General features: G+C 42.1%; 2 long non-coding RNA genes across 2 annotated transcripts in view; one reads left to right on the top strand and one right to left on the bottom strand.

Moving 5' to 3' along the window:
* The window catches only part of LOC147372364 (uncharacterized), a 188,134-nt gene that overhangs the window by 31,005 nt on the left and 135,609 nt on the right, over positions 1-21,520 (bottom strand). The window lies entirely within an intron of this gene.
* Positions 4,850-11,834, top strand: LOC147372365 (uncharacterized). The gene is made up of 2 exons (XR_015164024.1): positions 4,850-5,252; positions 11,430-11,834. It is a non-coding gene; the product is annotated as an uncharacterized LOC147372365 (long non-coding RNA).

Below are 21,520 nucleotides of genomic sequence, written 5' to 3'. Positions count from 1 at the left end.
CAATATTGTGTTGGTTTCTGCTATACATCAGCATGAATCAGCCATAGGTACACATATGTCCCCTCCCTCTTGAACCTCCCTCCCACCTCCCACCTTATCCCACCCCTCTAGATTGTCACAGAGCACTGATTTGAGCTAGCTGCGACATACAGCAAGTTCCCACTGGCTATCTATTTTACGTAAAGTAATGTATGTCTCAATGTCTCTCTCAATTCATCCCACCCTCTCCTTTCACCACTGTGTCCACAAGTCTGATCTCTAGGTCAGCGTCTCCATTGCTGCCCTGCAAATAGATTCATCAGTGTCATCATTCTAGATTCCATATATAACTTAATATATGATACATGTTTTTCTCTTTCTGACTTATTTCACCCGGAATAATAGTTAACCTCTATATTTTAGCTGTATCTGTCTCCTTTGCCACTTTGGTTTATGAACAATTCACTTATATCACAGACTATCGCTGCTGCTGCTGCTGCTAGTAAGTCGCTTCAGTCGTGTCCGACTCTGTGCAACCCCATAGATGGCAGCCCACCAGGCTCCTCCGTCCCTGGGATTCTCCAGGCAAGAACACTGGAGTGGGTTGCCATTTCCTTCTCCAATGCATGAAAGTGAAAAGGGAAAGGGAAGTCACTCAGTCGTATCTGACTCTTTGCGACCCCATGGACTGCAGCCTACCAGGCTCCTCCATCCATGGGATTTCCAGGCAAGAGAACTGGAGTGGGGTGCCATCAGACTATTACTACTAATCATTATTAGCACACCTAGATGCACCTTTTAAGCTTCAAAAGCTAAAAGGGAAATAAGGCCTTATCCCAATAATTCTACTTTCCACTAAAAATTTATACAAAGGATATAACTGAACATACCCGAAGATTTATCTACAAGAGTATTGGTAGAGACTAAATGTTTATGTTCTCTCAAAATTCTTCTATTGAAATCTAATCCCCAGTGTATGGTATTGGAGGCTGAGGTCTTTTGGGGTGATCAGGTCATGATGGTGGGGCCCTCCTGATGGGATTAGTCCTAGAAAAGAGGCCTGAGAAAGAGCCGGTCCCCTTCCACCATGTAAGGTTACAGGAGAAGTCAGAAATCTGCAACCCAGACTAGAGTTCTCATTAGAACTCAATCATACAGGCACCCTGATGAAGTTCCAACCTCCAGAATTAGGAGAAATAAATTTCTATTGTTTATAAGCCACTCAGTCTGTGGCATTCTGTTATAGTCATTCAAAGGGATTAAGACAAACATGAATAGCGAAGTAATTTTTAACAGAAATATCCAAAATACAGGATTAATTAAATCATGGTACATAATAAAAATCAAAGTTCAAACTGTTAAAAATGACACTGTTGGAAAATATTAATTCATTTAAGCAGATGAGAAATATTTATTTGGCACCAACAATATATGAAAAGGATAAAGTAGAAAAAAACAGGTTTTAAAACAGTAGTCATAATATTCTTACTTTTAAAAAAACTTTACAAATACATGTATAAAAATATCTGAAAGGCAGACAGCAAAATGTTAATCAATATTAGATTGGTGGGCTATAGATCACTTCAATATTTTTTTTAATTTACAATGAACATATATAATTATGTAGTCAGAAAAAAGTAATATCAATATGATTTTTTCAAGTTAATTGTTTTTTTAATTTGTTTTTTCTATGGAGGATAATTGCTTTACAGAATTTTGTTGTTTTCTGTCAAACCTCAACATGAATCAGCCATAGGTATACATATATCCCTCCAACAAGTTAATTGTTTTTTTACCAATACATAATAGATCTAATATGAAAGCCTATAAAGATCTGATACTTAATGCTAGTGTCCTCCAGACACTAGATTGTCCCAACTAGCCCACCTCCCCGTAACCTTAAACCTTGGGTATTATTATTTTTAATATCTGTTCCAATTTGATGGGAAGTAAATTAACAGTCATCCCAGTCTTTTAATCTGCCCTTCCTTGATTTTTTTTAACGAGATTCAACATGTTTTCATATGACTGTCGGCCATGTAGGGTTTCTTTTTCGTTTGCTACAGTTCTGCTCTTTCAGATTACAGAAGAAAAAGTTAGTTGCTCAGTCGTTTCCAACTTTTTGTGACCCCCATGGACTATAGCCCACCAGGCTCCTCTGTCCATGGGACTTCCCAGTCGAGAATCCCCTTCTTCAGGGGATCTCCCTGATCCAGGGATCAAACCCAGATCTAACCTGCATTGTAGGTGGACTCTTTACCATCTGAGCCACCAGGAAAGCCCTTGAGATTACTGAAATTCCCCCCAAATTCAAGCATGCTTCGATTCTGAACCACTGAGCCCAAGCATCCAGCCCTCCATTGCTTCCTCCCAGCTTCTCCCAGGCTTTCATTAACTCAATGATTCTCAACCTTGCCTATAGATCACAATGACCTGAGGAGCCTTAAAGATCCTGACACCTCCAGAGCTGTTGGTTTAACTGATATAGGGCTTCCCTGGTAGCTCAGATGGTAAAGAATTTGCCTGCAATGCAGGAGACCTGGGTTCGATCCTTGGGCCAGGAAGATCCCCTGAAAGAGGGCATGGCAACCCACTCTAGTACTCTTACCTGGAGAGTTCCATGGACAGAGGAGCCTGGCAGGCTACAGTCCATAGGGTGGCACAGAGTCAGACACCACTGAAGAAACTAAGCAGCAAGCAGCAGCAGGTGCAGCCTAGGAAACGGGAATTATTAAAGCTCCCCAAGTTACTCTTTTTTGTTGTTGTTGTTGAAGTGGAGTTGATTTACACTGTTGTGTTTCAGGTGTACAGAAAAGTGATTCAGTTATATGTATGTATGTGTGTGTATATATATATATATATATATACACTAACATATGCATACATTCTTTTTCAGATTTTTTTCCATTATAGGCAATTATAAGATATTGAATATAATTTCCCAGCTCATTCTAATGTGCATGATACTGAGAACCACAGCTTCAGAGAGTCTCTGCTAATGGCATCCTAATGAGCATCCTGAGATGCTGGAAAATGCCGCCCATTAGCATCTACATCTGCTACGAAGAGCAAGGCAATAAAGATGCACACAAAAGACAGAGATGAGGAGGGAAACAGATTGATCTCCAGTGTCATCTCATTCGTTTAACATATTGACTCAATAAATATTTGAGCATCTACTAGGACAATAATGGGCTTCCCTTGTGGCTCAGTGGGTAAAGAATTCACTTGCAATGCAGGAGAGCTGGGTTTGATCACTGGGCTGGGAAGATCCGCTGCAGAAGGGAAAGGCTACCCAGTACAGTATTGTGGCCTGGAGAATTCTGTGGACTTCTTGCAAAGCCCTGTAGACTATAGACTATAGCCCATGGGGTTGCAAAGAGTCAGACCTGACTGACTTTTACTTTCACTAGGACAATAATAATCGTGCACAATTATTGAACGTTTACTATAGGTCAGCCTCTCTTCTAAACCCTTTACACGTAGTCCTTATCTCATCTTATCTCCATTATATAGATGAGGAAACTGAGGCACAGAGAAGTTGAGTTATTTGCTTACAGTCACACAGCTATTAAGGAGTAGAGGCAGGATTCAAACACAAACAAGCTAGCTCTGGCGTTCATGTCGTAACACCACAGGCCAGTTGCTGCAAAGGCAGCTGGTACATCATAGTAAAAAAAACAAAACAGTTAACAGTTCCTGCTTCCATATGTTTTAAGGTTTGCGTGCTTGTCAAGTTGCCTCAGTCATGTCCAACTCTTTGCGACCCCATGGACTATAGCCTGCCAGGCTCCTCTGTCCATGATTCCCCAGGCAAGAATACTGGAGTGGGTTGCCATGCCCTCTTCCAGGGGATCTTCCTGACCCGGAGATCGAACCCATGTCTCCTGTGGCTCCTGCATTGCACAGATTCTTTATCACTGAGTCACCAGGGAAGCCCTGTTTTAAAGTTTACTGGAGAGCAAATGAATAAACACATGAGATATGAAGGAAAACACAAGACACTATAAAAGCACATAACCATATACACACATTCATAGCAACATTATTCGCAATAGCAAATGTAATATAAAAGATGGAAACCACCTAAGTGTCCATCCACAGATGAATGGATAAAGAAAATGTGGTATACACATACAAAGGCACATTATTCAGCCTTAAAAAGGAATGAAAATACTGCCTCATGCTACAACATAGATGAATCCTGCGGACATTATGCTAAGTGAAAAAAAAAAACAGTCACAAAAGAACAAATACAAATAATGTACGATTCAACTTCTCTGAGGAATAGAGTAGTCAAATAGTTAGAAACAGAAAGTATAATGGTGGTTATCTGGGGCTTGAAGAGAAGGGAATGGTGAGTTTCTATTTCATGAGCACAGAGATTGCACTTTGGAAGATGAAAACCAGTTCCAGAGTTGGGTGGTGACAAAAGTTGCTGTGAAATGTGAATATATTTAATGCCACTCAGCCATACACTTGAAGATAGTTCAGATTGTAAATGTTCGTGTTCTGCACCTTTTACCACAATTTTTTAAAATAGTTTTTAAAATTATAAAGAAAATAGCCAGAAATCTCAAATTAGGATGGGGAGAGAGTCAGGAAAGGTCTATTTCAGGAGGTGACATTTTATGGGAAACTCGGGGATCAAAGGCTTAGCAAGGTAAAGATTAGAGCAAGGCTATTCTGAATAGAAGGAACAGTGTGAACGAGACTCCAGCCATGGTCCCTGTACAACTCCTCCATCTCAGAGGCAAGAAACCGTGGCGTGGAGAAAGAAAACGACTCGTCCCAGGTCACATCATTTCCTACTGTCCAAACCATCCAGGCTCTTTCTAAATGCACTTGGAAAAAGTGACCCAGCAACCAACCCTGTTGGTAGCAGCTGGAAGTCGACCTCACACAAAAACCATGGCAACAGCTACAGAAGAGGAGGGAGGATTTTCCTAAGAGCTGAGCAGGCACTGGCCAAGCAAAAGGGAAGTGGGAGCAGCAGAGAGGTTACAGAGTGAGTTCCGGAGCTTTGCACTGTGTTCTGCTTTTAGGAAAAGAGGAACATTATGGTGGGAGACATCTGGGCTATAGTTGTGAAGATTGAGCTAATGCCCTGATTATCAGTCTGCCTACCACAGCATAGTTGCCCCATAAACAATAGGAAAGCCAGCGAAACTTTTCTCGAGTGTGGCTGAAAATATTTCTGAGTAACTCCTCATCAGGAAAAAAAATTTGATCGGGAGAATGTCGTTTGGGATATCTGAGACTCGGCTATAAAAGTGAGATTTTCATTCATTTCCGGGAAGGGGGTTGGGTGCAAGTAAGGGAGGGAGGGATCCAAGGAAGATAAAACATTTCTGCATCCCAGGCTGACACACTGAACCTTTTCAAGTATGAGAACAGTTGGAATTCAGCAGGGGCATTTTGACAGCACTGAAATTTATGCCTGCCTGGGAGGAGATAGTACCCCACGTTTTTAAACAGTTTTGGTCAGAGGAGAAAAATGTAAAATTGGTCCCGAGCTAATGAGGCCTGATCATCCTTTTATGGCGCTCTAGTATGCAATTAAGGTTAGCTTCATGTAAACTGCCAGCAGGCTCAGACTTTTAACAGCCTTATGTATGTCAGGAAGGAAAATAAATAGTCCGCTGTTTGTGCTTTATGTGGGGAAATTATTGAGATAAACAGTGTGAGCCTGACAGGTGTGACTTCTTGCAGCTTAATGTGATGGATTCGCCAGGGGCAGCTGGAGCTGATAGCACCAAACTGTTGATGGAGGAAAAGCATGGTGAAGATTCTGACAATTATAGAATTGCCAGAGCCAGCCTGGGTCTGCTGTTTGACTGTGAGGCATGCAGACTTTCAGGGTTTGGGAATGTGGATGGAGCCAGAAAGCAGAGATAGCTTCATTCTATAGAGTAGGTGGAATCCTCAAACTCCAGAGGAAATTAGAGATGGGGACAGGAAGACCTAGAAACGTCTAGTGACCATACAGCTGTTCAGAATTGGCCCCCAGGTCTCCCAGCCTATTCTGCTTCTGTTACCAAACTTGCATCACCTGCAAGCAGTGAAACCAACTTACTGACACCAGTTTGTGCTGAAGGAAAGTGCCGTGTCTATGGCAGGGCACCAAGCAAGGAGTCAGTCCAGACAGCTAGAGCTTAAAAGACCCCAACTCCAGATAGCTTTCAGGGAAAGGTTTTTAAAGATAAGGTGAGGGAAGGGGGTTGTGCGCTGCATGATCAGCTCAAGGACATTCTTCTGAATGGTGGGTGGTGAGGTAATCAGAGACATTACTTTGCCAACAAAGATCTGTATAGTCAAAGCTATGGTTTTTCCAATAGTCATGTATGGATGTGAGAGGTGGACCATAAAGAAAGCTAATGGCAGAAGAGTTGATGCTTTTGAACTGTGGTGTTGGAAAAGACTCTTGAGAGTCCCTTGGACAACAAGGAGATCAAACAAGTAAATCCTAAAGGAAATCAGTCCTGAATATTCATTGGAAGGATTGATGCTGAAGCTGAAGCTCCAATACTTTGGCCACCTGATGTGAAGAGCCAAATCATTAGAAAAGACCCTGATGCTGGGAAAGATTGAAGGCAGGAGAAGAAGGGCACGACAGAGGATGAGATGGTTGGATGACATCACCGATTCAATGGACATCAGTTTGAGAAAGCTCCAGGAGATGATGAAGGACAGGGAAGCCTGGCATGCTGAAGTCCATGGGGTCGCAAAGAGTCGGACACGACTGAGTGACTGAATGATGACAACAAGGTAATCAGGAGCCAACATCATCAACCTTTTGGTTCCAACCGTCTGGGGTCTACATGCTTGTGAGCAACTTATAGTTAACTCCTCCTACCTTGTGAGAGTTTCAGTTCAGTTCAGTTCAGTTGCTCAGTCGTGTCCGACTCTTTGCAACCCCATGAACCACAGCACGCCAGGCCTCCCTGTCCATCACCAACTTCTGGAGTCCACCCAAATCCATGTCCATTGAGTCGGTGATGCCATCCAACCATCTTATCCTCTGTTGTCCCCTTCTCCTCCTGCCCTCAGTCTTTCCCAGCATCAGGGTCTTTTCCAATGAGTCAGCTCTTCACATCAGGTGGCCAAAGTATTGGAGTTTCAGCCTCAGCGTCAGTCCTTCCAATGAACACTCAGGACTTATCTCCTTTAGAATGGACTGGTTGGATCTCCTTGCAGTCCAAGGGACTCTCAAGAGTCTTCTCCAACCACAGTTCAAAAGCATCAATTCTTTGGCACTCAGCTTTCTTTATAGTCACACCCATACATGACCACTGGAAAAATCGTAGCCTTGACTAGATGGACCTTTATTGGCAAAGCAATGTCTCTGCTTTTAAATATGCTATCTAGGTTGGTCATAACTTTCCTTCCAAGGAGGAAGCGTCTTTTAATTTCATGGCTGCAATCACCATCTGCAGTGATTTTGGAGCCCCCAAAAATAAAGTCAGCCACTGTTTCCACTGTTTTCCCATCTATCTGCCATGAAGTGATGGGACCAGATGCCATGATCTTAGTTTTCTGAATGTTGAGCTTTAAGCCAACTTTTTCACTCTCCTCTTTCACTTTCATCAAGAAGCTCTTTAGTTCTTCTTCACTTTCTGCCATAAGGGTGGTGTCATCTGCATATCTGAGGTTATTGATATTTCTCCCGACAATCTTAATTCCAGCTTGTGCTTCCTCCAGCCCAGCGTTTCTCATGATATACTCTGCATATAAGTTAAATAAGCAGGGTGACAATATACAGGCTTGATGTTCTCCTTTTCCTATTTGGAACCAGTCTGTTGTTCCATGTCCAGTTCTAACTGTTGCTTCATGACCTGAATACAGGTTTCTCAAGAGGCAGATCAGGTGGTCTGGTATTCCCATCTCTTTCAGAATTTTCCACAGTTTATTGTGATCCACACAGTCAAAGTCTTTGGCATAGTCAATAAAGTAGAAATAGATGTTTTTCTGGAACTCTCTTACTTTTTCCATGATCCAGCGGATGTTGGCAATTTGATCTCTGGTTCCTCTGCCTTTTCTAAAACCAGCTTGAACATCTGAAAATTCACGATTCATGTAAAGCTGAAGCCTGGCTTGGAGAATTTTGAGCATTACTTTACTAGCCTGTGAGATGAGTGCAATTGTGCGGAGTTTCAGTATCTGCAAAACAGCTCAAAGGACTAAGAATATATAGCTGAGAATATTATCTATAGACCTTGAGGAACTAAAAGTCCTTGACTTTGTTTAGTAGCTAAATTATTTTGTCTTTCTTGACTCTTTTCCTGTGTTTATGCACTTTCTCACTTCTCTGATTTAAATTTATTCATTGGAACTCTGGGAAGGCCTAGGAAGATAAAGTTTTACTACAAAGAAGAGGCAGACAGACATGGGGGAGGGGGGTAGTCTGCCCTGGGAAGGCCCCATAGGGTCCTGCTCGGTTCCATTTCCACTATTCTCAACTGTTAAGAACCCTGCAGCATAATGAATTGATGGACTCAGACATAAACTTGGGTTCGATCCTGCTTTTGCCACTGTCTCCTGGCCTCTGGTCACCCCCTCTGTCACCTCGTTGTAATTCATATCATTCAGCACCAGTGGAATTTCCTAAAATGCAAATCCGAGCCTGTCTCACCCTCTGTCCCCTGTTTAAAACCCTGTAAGAACTATTCTCTGCTGTCTGGATAAATCTGTAACATGGCTCACAAGGACTTTCACAAACCTGACCTGTGCTTTCATCTCCAGGTTCATAATCCCTGTTTCCACCCATCCAAACTCTATATGCCAGTCTTCCTGAATACTCTGCTCTCTCTACAAATGGTTTGTCAGATAAAATACACAGTGCTGAGTTAAGCATAAATTTCAGAGTGACAGAGTAATCTTTAGTGTAAGTATGTACCATGGAATATTTGGAATGTTATCTGACATTATCTGATGTTTTCTATCTGACATTCAAATTGACTGAGGGTTTATTTATCTGCTAAATCTGGCAGCTTTACTCAATTAGACCTTGATATTTCCTCACCTCTGGGCCTTTTAAAAATGCACCACGTTTGCTAGACCATCAAGCCTTTTCCCTATCATTGCTTAGCTAACTTACTAAGTCGGGGACACCAAAGCTTCATGTTCACCTTCCATAGTATAAAGTTATCACTGGTGGCTACAAACTCAGCAACTATATTTCTAAGCCCCCTGCATCTAGGTGGGGCCATATGACTAGATCTCACCAGTAGAATATGAGCAATGAGCATGCATGTCACTTCTGGGCCAAAGTGGTTAACAAGTAGGTATATCTTCTCCCCCCTATATCCTCATCTGACAACCATACATAAGGACCCCAGGTCTTAAGGGATGGTGGAACTGTAAGCTGGAAGGAATCTGGAACCCTGAATCACTGTAAGGAAGGCCACCCACAGACCAATCACATTGTCAGTTACATAAGGGAGAAGGAAACTTCTATCATGGCAGTGAAAGGTGAGGGTTTGCTTGTTACAGCAGCTAGCATTATTTTAGATAATATGTGCGTTCTTTGAGTCTTTGACATATCCTCCTCATAGAGAGTCCCTCAAATTGGGTTAGTGACCCCTCTTATGTGCTCCCATAACACACTCATTCTTTCTAATTTCAGTAACATCTACCATGCTGTTGTAATCGGCTCTTGTCTGACATTTTTTCCTACTGACAAAATGTTTCTTGGAGGTAGGGACTAGAATTTTCTTGGTCACAATTACATCTGCAAAGCATAGCACTGTTGAATAAATAACTAGAGTCTCTTCAACTCTGTTGTTCTGTTTCCTTGTTTTTTAAATTAAGGTGGCAATCAAGTGATTTCTAAGATCACTTTCATATCTATAATTCAGGAGTTATGAATGTAGTGAAGTGAAAACCTGTTGTTCGACTTCCCAGAACCACATTTTCCATGGGGAATGTAGCTTCTTCCATTGGCTATGGTTCTGATGATCATGGCACCCACCCCTCAACTTTCACCACCACAGAAATGGGGCAGGAGATCAGGTTAGACCCTACTGATTCACCCTCCTACAACAGTGATTGATCAGAGATAGGAAGAAGACCCATTCTAGATTTTCCCCTTTCCTTATATATGCATATTGAAACACAGAAGCTGTTTCCCCGCCCACTGGGGTTCTTACGGTAGAAGGATGTATATGGTAGCCTCTTAGTGGCAATCTAATAAGTGGCTCACTTATTAGAGTGTTTTAAAAAAATAAAACTAACACACACACACACATCAGAAGGAAATGAAGAAAAAAGATCTCCAATAATTTCTAAGTTTCTGGATCAAGCATTGCCTGAAGCCAACAACCTCTAACCTTTTCACTCACATGTGCCAACAAATCCTGATTTTGGCTTGAACCAAACCTTAGATTATGCACTTATATCCAAAAAAAGTTCTGAATAATGTAAAAATAGTAGCCTTCATGAGATAAAATATATCCAGGACCGCACACTATTTGGTATAGAATACATACAAAATAAACTTGATATTTAATTTTAATTGGTTAGGATGAGATAACAATAGATACAACCAGTGTATTAATATTTACCACAGAACATAAAGCACGTGCCTGTACTATTCACTATAAAAGTGGATGAATTTAGAAAAAATTTTTTTTAATTTTTGGCCATACTGTGCAGCATGCTGTGATCTTAGTTCTCTAATCAGGGATAAAACCCGCGTCCTCTGTGTTGGAAGCATGGAGTCTTAACCACTGGACTATCAGGGAAGTTCCTAGAAATGCTTTTTAAAATTCAGTTTCATTCTGTAAGTGCCAACCTAAAGAACAACTAAACAATATAATTTTAAAGATATGAAGAGTTCTTGTCAGTAGGTACCTGCTCTCATTTTCTCACACGTACTGGAGGAGGGTAGTTTCTAAACAAAATTTCTAATTTGCTATAGGGAAACCAAGTTGAAGCAGCTGCCAAGTTTTTGACCACACTTGCATGCATGCTAAGTCGTCGTGTCTCACTCTTTCCGACGCTAGAAACTATAGCTCTCCAGGCTCCTCTGTCCATGGGCTTCTCCAGGCAAGAATATTAGAATAGGTTGCCATGCCCTCCTCCAGGGGATCCTCCTGACCCAGGGATGGAAACCGTGTCTCTTAAGTCTCCTGCGTTGGCAGGCAGGTTCTTTACCACTAGCACCACCTGGGAAGCCCTTTTGACAACACCCCAACCACCAAATCTATACCACTCTTTATCCCCAGCACAGCCAACTGATCAAGGAAAAGTACCTTAAAAGCTGAAGCAATCAGCTTCTGTCCTACCTGAAATTTGAAGCTTGTACTGAGAGACAGACTGAAAATGAGGGCACTAGGTCACATGAAGAGCCCACCCAAATGAGAAGGAACCTAAACATCTGCTTCTGTATTTCAGGGAATGTGCTTGTTTCTGCTCTTTTAATTCTGGATTGTCTATTCCTCCAATCATAGGAGCAGCCCAACATCTTTTTCCAGAATGTTTTTCTTAATCACGTGGAGTCAGAGAAGCGGACATCTAAAAGTGGACATCTGATATCATTGCTCCTGAGGTCTATCACTCATGCCCTTCTGCCAGCATCCCACTGGATACTGGCGTGCTCCTCTGCCCTCCATCATGTTGAGAACCAGTCCACCTCCTGCAATCACCAGTGTCCTGAAATCCAAGTCCCCCAATTCCCCTCAGATATGTAATACTTTCCACAGCTGCAATTTGTTATATTATGCTACATTGTCATGCAGAGTAGTTGAGCTATTCTGTCTCAAATTTCTCCACTATAGACTAGGATTTTAATTTGACCATTGTGTACTGCAGTATGTTATGTTTTTCACAAAATAAAAGGCCAGCCTTACTCCAAAGATGAATTCTTCTTCTACCGTTACAGGGAAAATAACTGGTGACAGCTTTATTCCTTTTAAATTTCTTTCCAGTTTCTTTTTTTTAATTTCTCTTTGTATTTGGAATCACAAAATGAACAATTAACAATAAGCACACGATATATACATACATGGATATATTATATATATGCATGCATGCATGCTAGGTCATTTCAGTCATGTCCAACTCTGCCACCCTATGGACTGTAGCCCCTCAAGGCTCCTCTGTCCATGGGATTCTCCAGGCAAGAATACTGGAGTGGGTTGTCATCCCCTTCCCCAGGGGATCTTCCCGACCCAGGGATCGAACCCATGTCTCTTATATCTACCTGCATTGGCAGGTGGGTTCTCTAGCACGAGCACCACCTGGGAAGCCCCATATATATGCATAAATACATATATAGGCAGATATCTATCTAGAACAATAAATATACATATAAAATGCAGAAGCCTGTACAACAAACTATGCAAAGTTTGGCCCATGGACTGGCTAGTGGCAGCTTTATACTATTGGTTTGTTCTAGCTTCCAGCCTAAAGATTTCAGAGCTATTGGAAGTCAGACTAAGTACCCACTTTGCATGGAAAGGCCCGGTTCACCTCCTTTTCTTAGAACACCAAATGGCATCCAGGGAGACATACCTGAAATTCTTCAGTTCAGTCGCTCAGTCGTATCCGACTCTTCGCGACCTCATGGACCACAGTACGCCAGGCCTCCCTGTCCATCACCAACTTCCGGAGTCTACTCAAACTCATCTCCACTGAGTCGGTGGTGCCATCCAACCATCTCATCCTCTGTTATCCACTTCTCCTCCTGCCCCCAATCTTTCCCAGCATCAGGGTCTTTTCAAATGAATCAGCTCTTCACATCAGGTGGCCAAAGTACTGGAGCTTCAGCTTCAACATCAGTCCTTCCAATGAACACTCAGGACTGATCTCCTTTAGGATGGACTAGTTGGATCTCCTTGCTGTCCAAGGGACTCTCAAGAGTCTTCTCCAACACCACAGTTCAAAAGCATCAGTTCTTCTGTGCTCAGCTTTCTTTGTAGTACAACTCTCACATCCATAAATGACTCCTGGAAAAACCATAACTTTGACTAGATGGACATTTGTTGGCAAAGTAATGTCTCTGCTTTTTAATATGCTGTCTAGGTTGGTCATAACTTTTCTTCCAAGGAGTAAGTGTCTTTTTAAATTTTTTTTATTTTTTTTTTACAGATCGAAAGCTTTATGGTAGGAAGATTTCTTTTTTTTTTTTTGATGTGTTGATTCCACTCTTGTGGAATTGAGATCTTTATTTTATTATCTTCAAAACTCAACAATAACAGAAATATAAGAGTAGACAATCTCTTTAACAAGTGGTGCTGGGAAAACTGGTCAATCACTTGTAAAAGAATGAAACTAGAGCACTTTCTAACACCATACACAAAAATAAATTCAAAATGGATTAAAGATCTAAACGTAAGACCAGAAACTATAAAACTCCTAAAGGAGAACGTAGGCAAAACACTCTCCAACATACATCAATCACAGCAGGATCCTCTATGACCCACCTCCTAGAATATTGGAAATAAAAGCAAAAATAAACAAATGGGACCTAATTAAACTTAAAAGCTTCTGCACAACAAAGGAAACTATAAGCAAGGTGAAAAGACAGCCTTCAGAATGGGAGAAAATAATAGAAAATGAAGCAACAGACAAACAACTAATCTCAAAAATATACAAGTAACTCCTACAGCTCAATTCCAGAAAAATAAATGACCCAATCTTTTTTTTTAATTTTATTTTATTTTTTAACTTTACAGTATTGTATTGCTTTTGCCATATATCAACATGAATCCACCACAGGTATAATAATTTCATGGCTGCAGTCACCGTCTGCAGTGATTTTGGAACCCCCAAAAATAAAGTCTCTCACTGTTTCCACCGTTTCCCCATGTATCTGCCATGAAGTGATGGGACTGGATGCCATCATCTTAGTTTTCTGAATGTTGAGCTTTAAGCCAACTTTTTCACTCTCCGAGTTCTATCAGTAATCCAGAGCCAAGGGAAATAATCCAGGGGACAAACGCTTCTGTCTCCAGACTCCGTCCAGGCATCTGGTGATCCTCAGGCAGCTGAGGTGGACAGGCTGCACGGCGACAAGCAAATAGGAAACAGGCCTCTGTCCGGGTGGTCTGCCGCTCAGTGTCCATCACAAGCCAGGGAGCCATAAACAGCTGTCTGGCAAGGAGGCCAGCGCATGCCCAATGCAGACAGCGACGAGCCAGCCCTCCCCACCCTTCTGCCCCAGGCATCCCCCAGTGGGCTGCCAACAAGAAGGAGGGACAGTCTTTTTTTCACCGAGTAGGTCACATCGAGTTGACCAACAGAAACCACCCAAAGGCTGTGTCCACACATGGACAGTCATCATGGTAGAGGGGCCAATCAGTGTGTAAATAGGGAATCTCGCTCAGGCGTCCTGCAGTTTGGAGAAGAAAAGGAAGCCATGGATGTTTAATTGGCTGCCCGAGTGCCCGAGAGCCATTGTGTACAATGGGTGGAGACTACAGTTCCTCTGCTCCACCGAATGTGGGAAATCACTTCATATTTGAAGCTACTTTTCTGACTGTAAGTTGAGATGGTTGGACCAGACCTTGGAATCGCAGAATACTAGAGAATGACTGGTGAGCTAAACCAACCCCCTCATACGACAGCTGAGTAAATTGAGGCTGGTTTCATATAATAAGCACGTTTCTTGAGCTTAACTGAGTGTCAGGTGAAGTGTTAGATGCTAGAGATAAACTAGTGAGCAAAAAAATACACAGTCCCTTCCCTCGAGGTGCTTACAGTACAGTGGGGGTGGGGGGCAAGAGAGAGACATTGATTGAATAATCACAGGTATGAAAGCCTACCACAAGCTGAGCTCTGTGAAAAGGAACTCAGTATACTAAGAACACATTTCAGGCAGACCTGACCCAGTGACATTAGTCCTGTAGGGAAGTTCTTTTAGATCTGAGACCTGAAGGAATGATAGGCTTTGACTAGTTGAGGGAGTGGTGGGGAAGAAGAGACAAAGAAAAAGCATATGCAAAGGCCCTGAGGCCATAGAGAGCAGGGGGACTTTTAGGATTCTGAAAACTGCCAGGGGGTGAGGGGCTAGAACAGAGAAAGATAGGCAGAGAGTGGGGCAAGATGAGACCAGAGTGGGAGGCAGAGACACCCTCCAAGACGTAGTATGAAGGGGTTGTGTGGTGGGTAAAATTCTAAGATGGTTTGTAACACTTTAAGGCCCTCTTGTTCTTGATGTGCTCAGTTGTGTCCAACTCTTTGAGACCCCATGGACAGTAGCCCACCAGGCTCCTCTGTCCATGGGATTCTCCAGACAAGAATACTGGAGTGGGTTGCCATGCCTCCTCCAGGGGATCTTGGAAGAGGGATCAAACCTGCATCTACTGCACCTCCTGCACTGCACATTGCAAGAAGATTCGTTACCACTTATCCACAGGGGATGCCCCCAGTGTCCTGTAATCCCTCTCTTTTGAGTCTAGGTAGGCAGGACCTATGAATATGATGGAATGTTACTCCTAAAGTTATGCTACATTAAAGAGCAAAAGGGTTTTGTAGATGTAACTACAGCTAAGTCACTTCAGTCATGTTCGACTCTGTGCATCCCCATAGACGGAAGCCCACCAGGCTCCCCCCTCCCTGGGATTCTCCAGGCAAGAACACTGGAATGCATTGCCATTTCCTTCTCCAATGCGTGAAAGTGAAAAGTGAAAGGGAAGTCACTCAGTCGTGTCCGACTCTTAGCTACCCCATGGACTGGAGCCTACCAGGCTCCTCCGTCCATGGGATTTTCCAGGCAAGAGTACTGGAGTGGGGTGCCATTGCCTTCTCCAGATATAACTAAGGTTCCCAATAAATTGCCTTTGAGTAAAATTAAAGGATTGGAGTAGGCAATGGCATCCTACTCCAGTACTTTTGCCTGGAAAATCCCATGGACGGGGGAGCCTGGTGGGCTGCAGTCTATGGGGTCGCTAAAAGTCGGACACGACTGAGCGACTTCACTTTCACTTTTCATTTTCACACATTGGAGAAAGAAATGGCAACCCACTCCAGTGTTCTTGCCTGGAGAATCCCAGGGACGGGGGAGCCTGGTAGGCTGCTGTCTATGGGGTCGCACAGAGTCAGACATGACTGACGTGACTTAGCAGCAGCAGCAAAAAAATTAAAGGATAGTTATCATGGGAAGGCCTGATCTAATCAAGACCAGCAGCAGCAGCAGCAGCAGACACTCCTCTGATGACCTGGAAAAAAAGAACTGGCCATCTTTATGAGCTGCCTGTGGTGGGGGCTTGTGACTGTGTCCTGAGCGCAGCCTCTAGGAGCTGAGAGGAACCCCTGGGCAACAGCCAGCAAGAAAATGGGAACCTCTGTCCTGTGGAAACAAGCAAATGAAATCCGCCAACCACCTGATTCAGTCTAAGAGGATCCTGAGCCCCAGGTGAGAACACAGCCTCAGTCAACACCTAGATTTCAGCCTTGTGAGACTGAGCGGAGAACTTGGCCTGCTACACTCAGAATTCTGACCCATAGAAACTATGAGACAACAAATGGGTCTCTCAAAGTCCTTGAGTGTGTGTGTTTGATTGTTGTAATTGGTTGTGTTGTGACAGACACTAATACAGCTGTTTAAAGATGTTTGTATTTACCTTTAGAACATTAGGAAATCATTGGGGAATTTTAAAGAGGGGCTTGGAGGGGTTGACATAGTCTCCTTGGGTTTCTGAAGATTCCTTAGGTTCTTATAGGAAGAATGAATTTGAAAGCAAGAGTGCAATAAGATGCAAGAGATGGTAGTGGTTCTGATGGTGGATTTGGTCACAGAGACAGACAGAAAAAATAAACAGACAGTAACCAAGGAAAATTCTGACTCTTATCTTCAGAAATATATACTGAAATATTTGCTTCAGAACAATCCAAAAGGTAAGGAAGAGAATAGATGAGACAAAATTTGCCATGTTTTAATAATATTTCAAGCTAATAGAAGCATCAGGTTTATTATTATACTAGTATTTCTATTTTGTATGTATACAAGTATATTGATTTTTAGTTAAAATATATACACAGTGAAACATAAATCTCAAGAGTACAGACTGATAAATTTTGAAGAGAACACATACTTACATGACCCATTCTCCCTGCCATCCCAGAAATGCTCCCTCCATTCCCCACCCAGCTAATATCAGCTCTCTATCCAGAGGCAAAATTTACTAATAAATTCAATAAAGTTGCAGAATACAAAATCAACATATAAAAATCAGTTTCACTTCTTTACACTAATTAAAAACTATCCAAAAAAAGAAATTGAGGACAATTTCATTTACAATATCATTAAAAAGAGTAAAATACTTAGGAATAAACTTGACTAAAGAGGTAAAACTCATGTACATTGAACACTAAAAATGTTGAAAGAAATTAAAGGCACAAATGAATGGAAATACGTGTGTTTGTGGATTAGAAGATTTAACATTTAAAATGTGCATACTACCCAAAGTGTTGTACAGAATCAATGTAATCCCCATTATGTATCAAAATTTTAATTCATTTTATCTTTATCCTATAGTTCATTTTTATCCTATAAAAATAATCACAAAGCACATAAAGACGTATGATCATAACCATGTTTTAGAATGGAAAGAAATTAAAAACACTCTGTGTCCATCACAATGGTTCGGTGGAGTAGTGTGTAGTCATTAATGTGTTTATGAAGTTCTATATTAACATATTAAAATGTTCACAGTAAATTATTGGGTGAAACAGCAATTACAGAGCATAATGTACAGTACATCCCACTAAAGTAAGTTTGTGACTCTTTAGGAATATTTGCAGATCCATCCAATTCCTAAAAATCTGGGTGAGGGGATTTGTGATTCTTCTTTATAATTTTCCATGATTCTGTACTTTTTTGGGTAATGAACAAAAATGTTTTGTAATCGGATGGGAAAAAATGATTTTATTTTGGAGTGAGCAAGTGAGTAACAGGAAATGACACAGGCAAGAAACATAACTGGAATGTGATTTCCAATGAGAATGTTCCTGCAAAGCGATGGTGCACGAGCCTTGTCATGCTTGCTAAGGAGAGGACTGCTCGAGAGACTGGCCAGGCCTTGAATCTGCCTGTTCTCCAGCTCCCACCTACCTCTGCCCTAGTTCAGCCTCAGATTCCTCATCTGTTAAACAAAATTTTAGTAACTTGCCTGTAATTATGGAGTTGGGCTTCCCTGGTGGCTCAGTGGTAAAGAATCCACCTACAATGCAGGAGACTCGGGTTCGATCCCTGGGTCAGGAAGATCCCCTGGAGGAAGGGATGGCAACCTATTCTAGTATTCTTGCCTGGAGAAGCCCATGGACAGAGGAGCCTGGCAGGCTACATCCATGGAGTCGAAAAGAGTCGAACATGACTTAGTGACTAAATAACAACAACTCATGGAGATAACAGGTGAAAAACACCTGAACTTGAATCCAGACAACTGACCCAAAAGCTGTACATCATTGTCCCCCTGAACAACCCTGACTCTGGTCCAGAGAGCTGATCAGCCTTGGCTGTCTCCCTCCACCTCTTACAGATGTCCATCACAGCCCCCAAAGACTTGGCTACAACTCTTTCTTCATGATCCATCATTCAGTTTAGACTTGTGCTGTCACATGAGGCTGTTTACATTGAAACTAATCCAATTGAAATAGCATTTTAGAATTCGTTTCTTTAGTTGCACTTAGCACTTCTCAAGCACTCAGTAGCGCCACATAGCTAGTGGCTACCATGTTGGAGAACACAAATACAGGCTGTTTCCATCATCACAGGAGGTGCTGAAATGAGAGGCCAGGAATGGTGCACTGGGTTCTCAGTGACCAGCTGAGTATCTAGTACTCAAAAGCCTGCACTGAGTGAGTGAAGAATTAATGATTCAATCCATCAAATCCTAACAAACTGAGCCTGAGTGGGAAAGGTATTTTGCAGGAGCTAACATTTCAGCCAAGTGCCAAAAGGTAATTATATAAACGGGTGGGTCAAGAGGAGGGTAGAGTATTCCATATGGGAAAAGACATTGATTTAGTGAGTAATGTGAAGGGAATTGGCAATGTCGAGCTATTGTTCTCAAGCTCTTTTTCGCTGCCAATTAAAAATCTTCTTAGGTGGTGTTTTCTTATCAGACTTCCTCCCTGATTTGGTATTATTGTAAGGTCTGCACTGACTAATTGGGCTCTTGGCAGTTGAACAGTCAGGCAATTTTTTTAAGTCTTTTAATTTTGTTCATTTTTTTTTTTTTTTTTGATTGGCGGTGAAAGCATATACCCTAGAGAACTACAAGAAGTTTTCCAAGAGACTTTCAACCCAAATGCCCACTAGTTCAAGTGTTCATATAACCATCATCAAAAAGGATGTGTCCTAAATGGCCCTGGAGTGTAGCAGGGAGACAGTTGAATTCTGTGAAGGAGCTGTATTCAATCCCCAGGCAAGATATTTCAAGTCAGTTACTGCCGGAGACATAAAAGCAAGAGTTGTCCCAAACTAATTCTAAGAATCATCTTCTTTCTTTTATTCCAAATCTAATACTAGTCCAGACTACATGGGGTGGGGGTGTTAATCCAGTTGGCTTTACGACTTACTAGCTGTGTAGCATTTCTGAGCCTCAGTTCCTTCTTCTGTAAAATGGGGATAATAGAAGTGTTGTGCTGTGCTTAGTCGCTCAGGCATGTCCAACTCTTTGTGACTCCATGGACTGTAGCCCACCAGGCTCCTCTGTCTATGGGGACTCTCCAGGCAAGAATACTGGAGTGGGTTGCCATGCCTTCCTCCAGAGGATCTTCCTAACCCAGGGATCAAAGCCAGGTGTCCCACATTGCAGGAGGATTCTTTACCATCTGAGCCACCAGGGAAGCCCATAGAAGTGTTAGGACTAATAAATACACTAATGTATATGAAGTGCTTAGTGCAACGCCAGGTACATAGTAAATACCACATAGGAGTGAATATTAACTACATAATGGTAAAGAACCCGCCTTCCAATGAAGGAGACGTAGAAGACATGGGTTCGATCCCTGGGTCAGGAAGATCCCCTGGAGGAAGAAATGGCAACCCGCTCCAGTATTCTTACCTGGAAAATCTCATGGACAGAGGAGCCTGGTGAGCTACAGTCCATGGGGTTGCAAAGAGTTGGGCACGACTGAGTAACTAAACACACACACATAAACAATAAATAACTAAAAGATACATGCTTTGCCATAGCTCCAAATATGTTTTTGTAATTGACTAGTGTTAAGAATGAAAGTAATAACCCTTAAGTATATCATTTATAAAGCTTCTACTAAATACAAATCTTTATAGCAATCTGGAAACCTATCACCCTGCTTCACTACCACCCTGATCCAAACCACCATCACTCCATGCTGGCACTAGTACAATAGCCACTTACCTAGTCCCCCGGTATCCACTCTTATTCCTCATATGGCATTAAGGGTATCTTTTCTTAATGGTAAATCAAATTTCATCACCTCTCTATTTAACCCACCAGTGGCTACCCCTCTAACAGGGTAGCAGAGTGGAGTTTCAAATTTGTCATCAATGAAAATTTGTTTAGATATCCACTATGTCCAAACACCTTGTGTCTTATCCAGTTGACCAGAGAACAACAGGATTTGAATTGTGCAGGTCCACTTATAAGTGGATTTTTTTCCCCACTAGATAAATATTTCAGTACTACATGATCCACAGTTGGTTGAGTTGTGGATGGCATATGAAGGGCTTACTCTAAAGTTACACCCGGGTTTTCTATTGCACCTCTAACCTCTTAGTTGCTCAAAGGTCAACTGTACCATCATTGTCCTTTTAGCAGGGAAAGGAAACTGAGGTTCAAGAAGGTTCAGAGAGAATAAGGAACTTGCCAGAGGTTACCCAGCACGTTAATTGGGTGGGTGGGGGTTGTTGAATGCTGAATCCAAACCTCTTCCTCTTAATCTCAGTGATGGATGGCTGGCCTGTAATTGCTGAACTATAGAGTGTAAGAACTTATAACCCAGGTGCCCTCTGCCCATTCCCAGGCTGGGAGCCTGGGAAAGGTCGATGTTAATCTCTTGATTGCCTTGTCCTTGAAAATACCTTTCACAGAACAGAGAAGAGGTGTATGGGGTGTTCTCTTCTGTCACAGCCTCCTGTTCCTAAGACTCAGTCCCTGCAGAGTTCTTCTGCAAGCCCCCAGACCTTCTCAGCCTGACTTTTCCATGCCTTGATTTTGTGCTCCTTCTCCAAAATGTTCTTAGGCTTGACACAAAGGAAGTGCCTATGCCATGGCTAACATCTACCCAAAATATCTAACATTCCAGTAACTTTGCAGGAGGGGCCAGGAGACATGGGCACACCACTGATCTGTTTATATTGTCCTTGCAGACAGACCAACTTGAAATTAAACTATATCGACCTCCAATGTATGGTTTCTGCCATTTGGCATCCACTGAACATTGATTAGTAATTAACTTCTCGGGCTGATATTACATCTTCTTCATTCCTGAATACTACCAATAACTTCATTCCATTGTCTGCACAGTTGCACATGTATATAACCTTCTACTTAAATATTTATAGAGTCATATATAGTTTTATATATTGTCCTATCATATGTTTTCATGT

Source organism: Bos grunniens, chromosome 5 (assembly GCF_055505025.1).
Source record: "Bos grunniens cultivar Pamir isolate PY7600 chromosome 5, Bosgru_T2T1.0, whole genome shotgun sequence".
Lineage (NCBI taxonomy): Eukaryota > Metazoa > Chordata > Mammalia > Artiodactyla > Bovidae > Bos > Bos grunniens.
The sequence above is the reverse complement of the archived record's forward strand: the minus strand, read 5'-3'. Positions and strand labels throughout refer to the sequence as shown.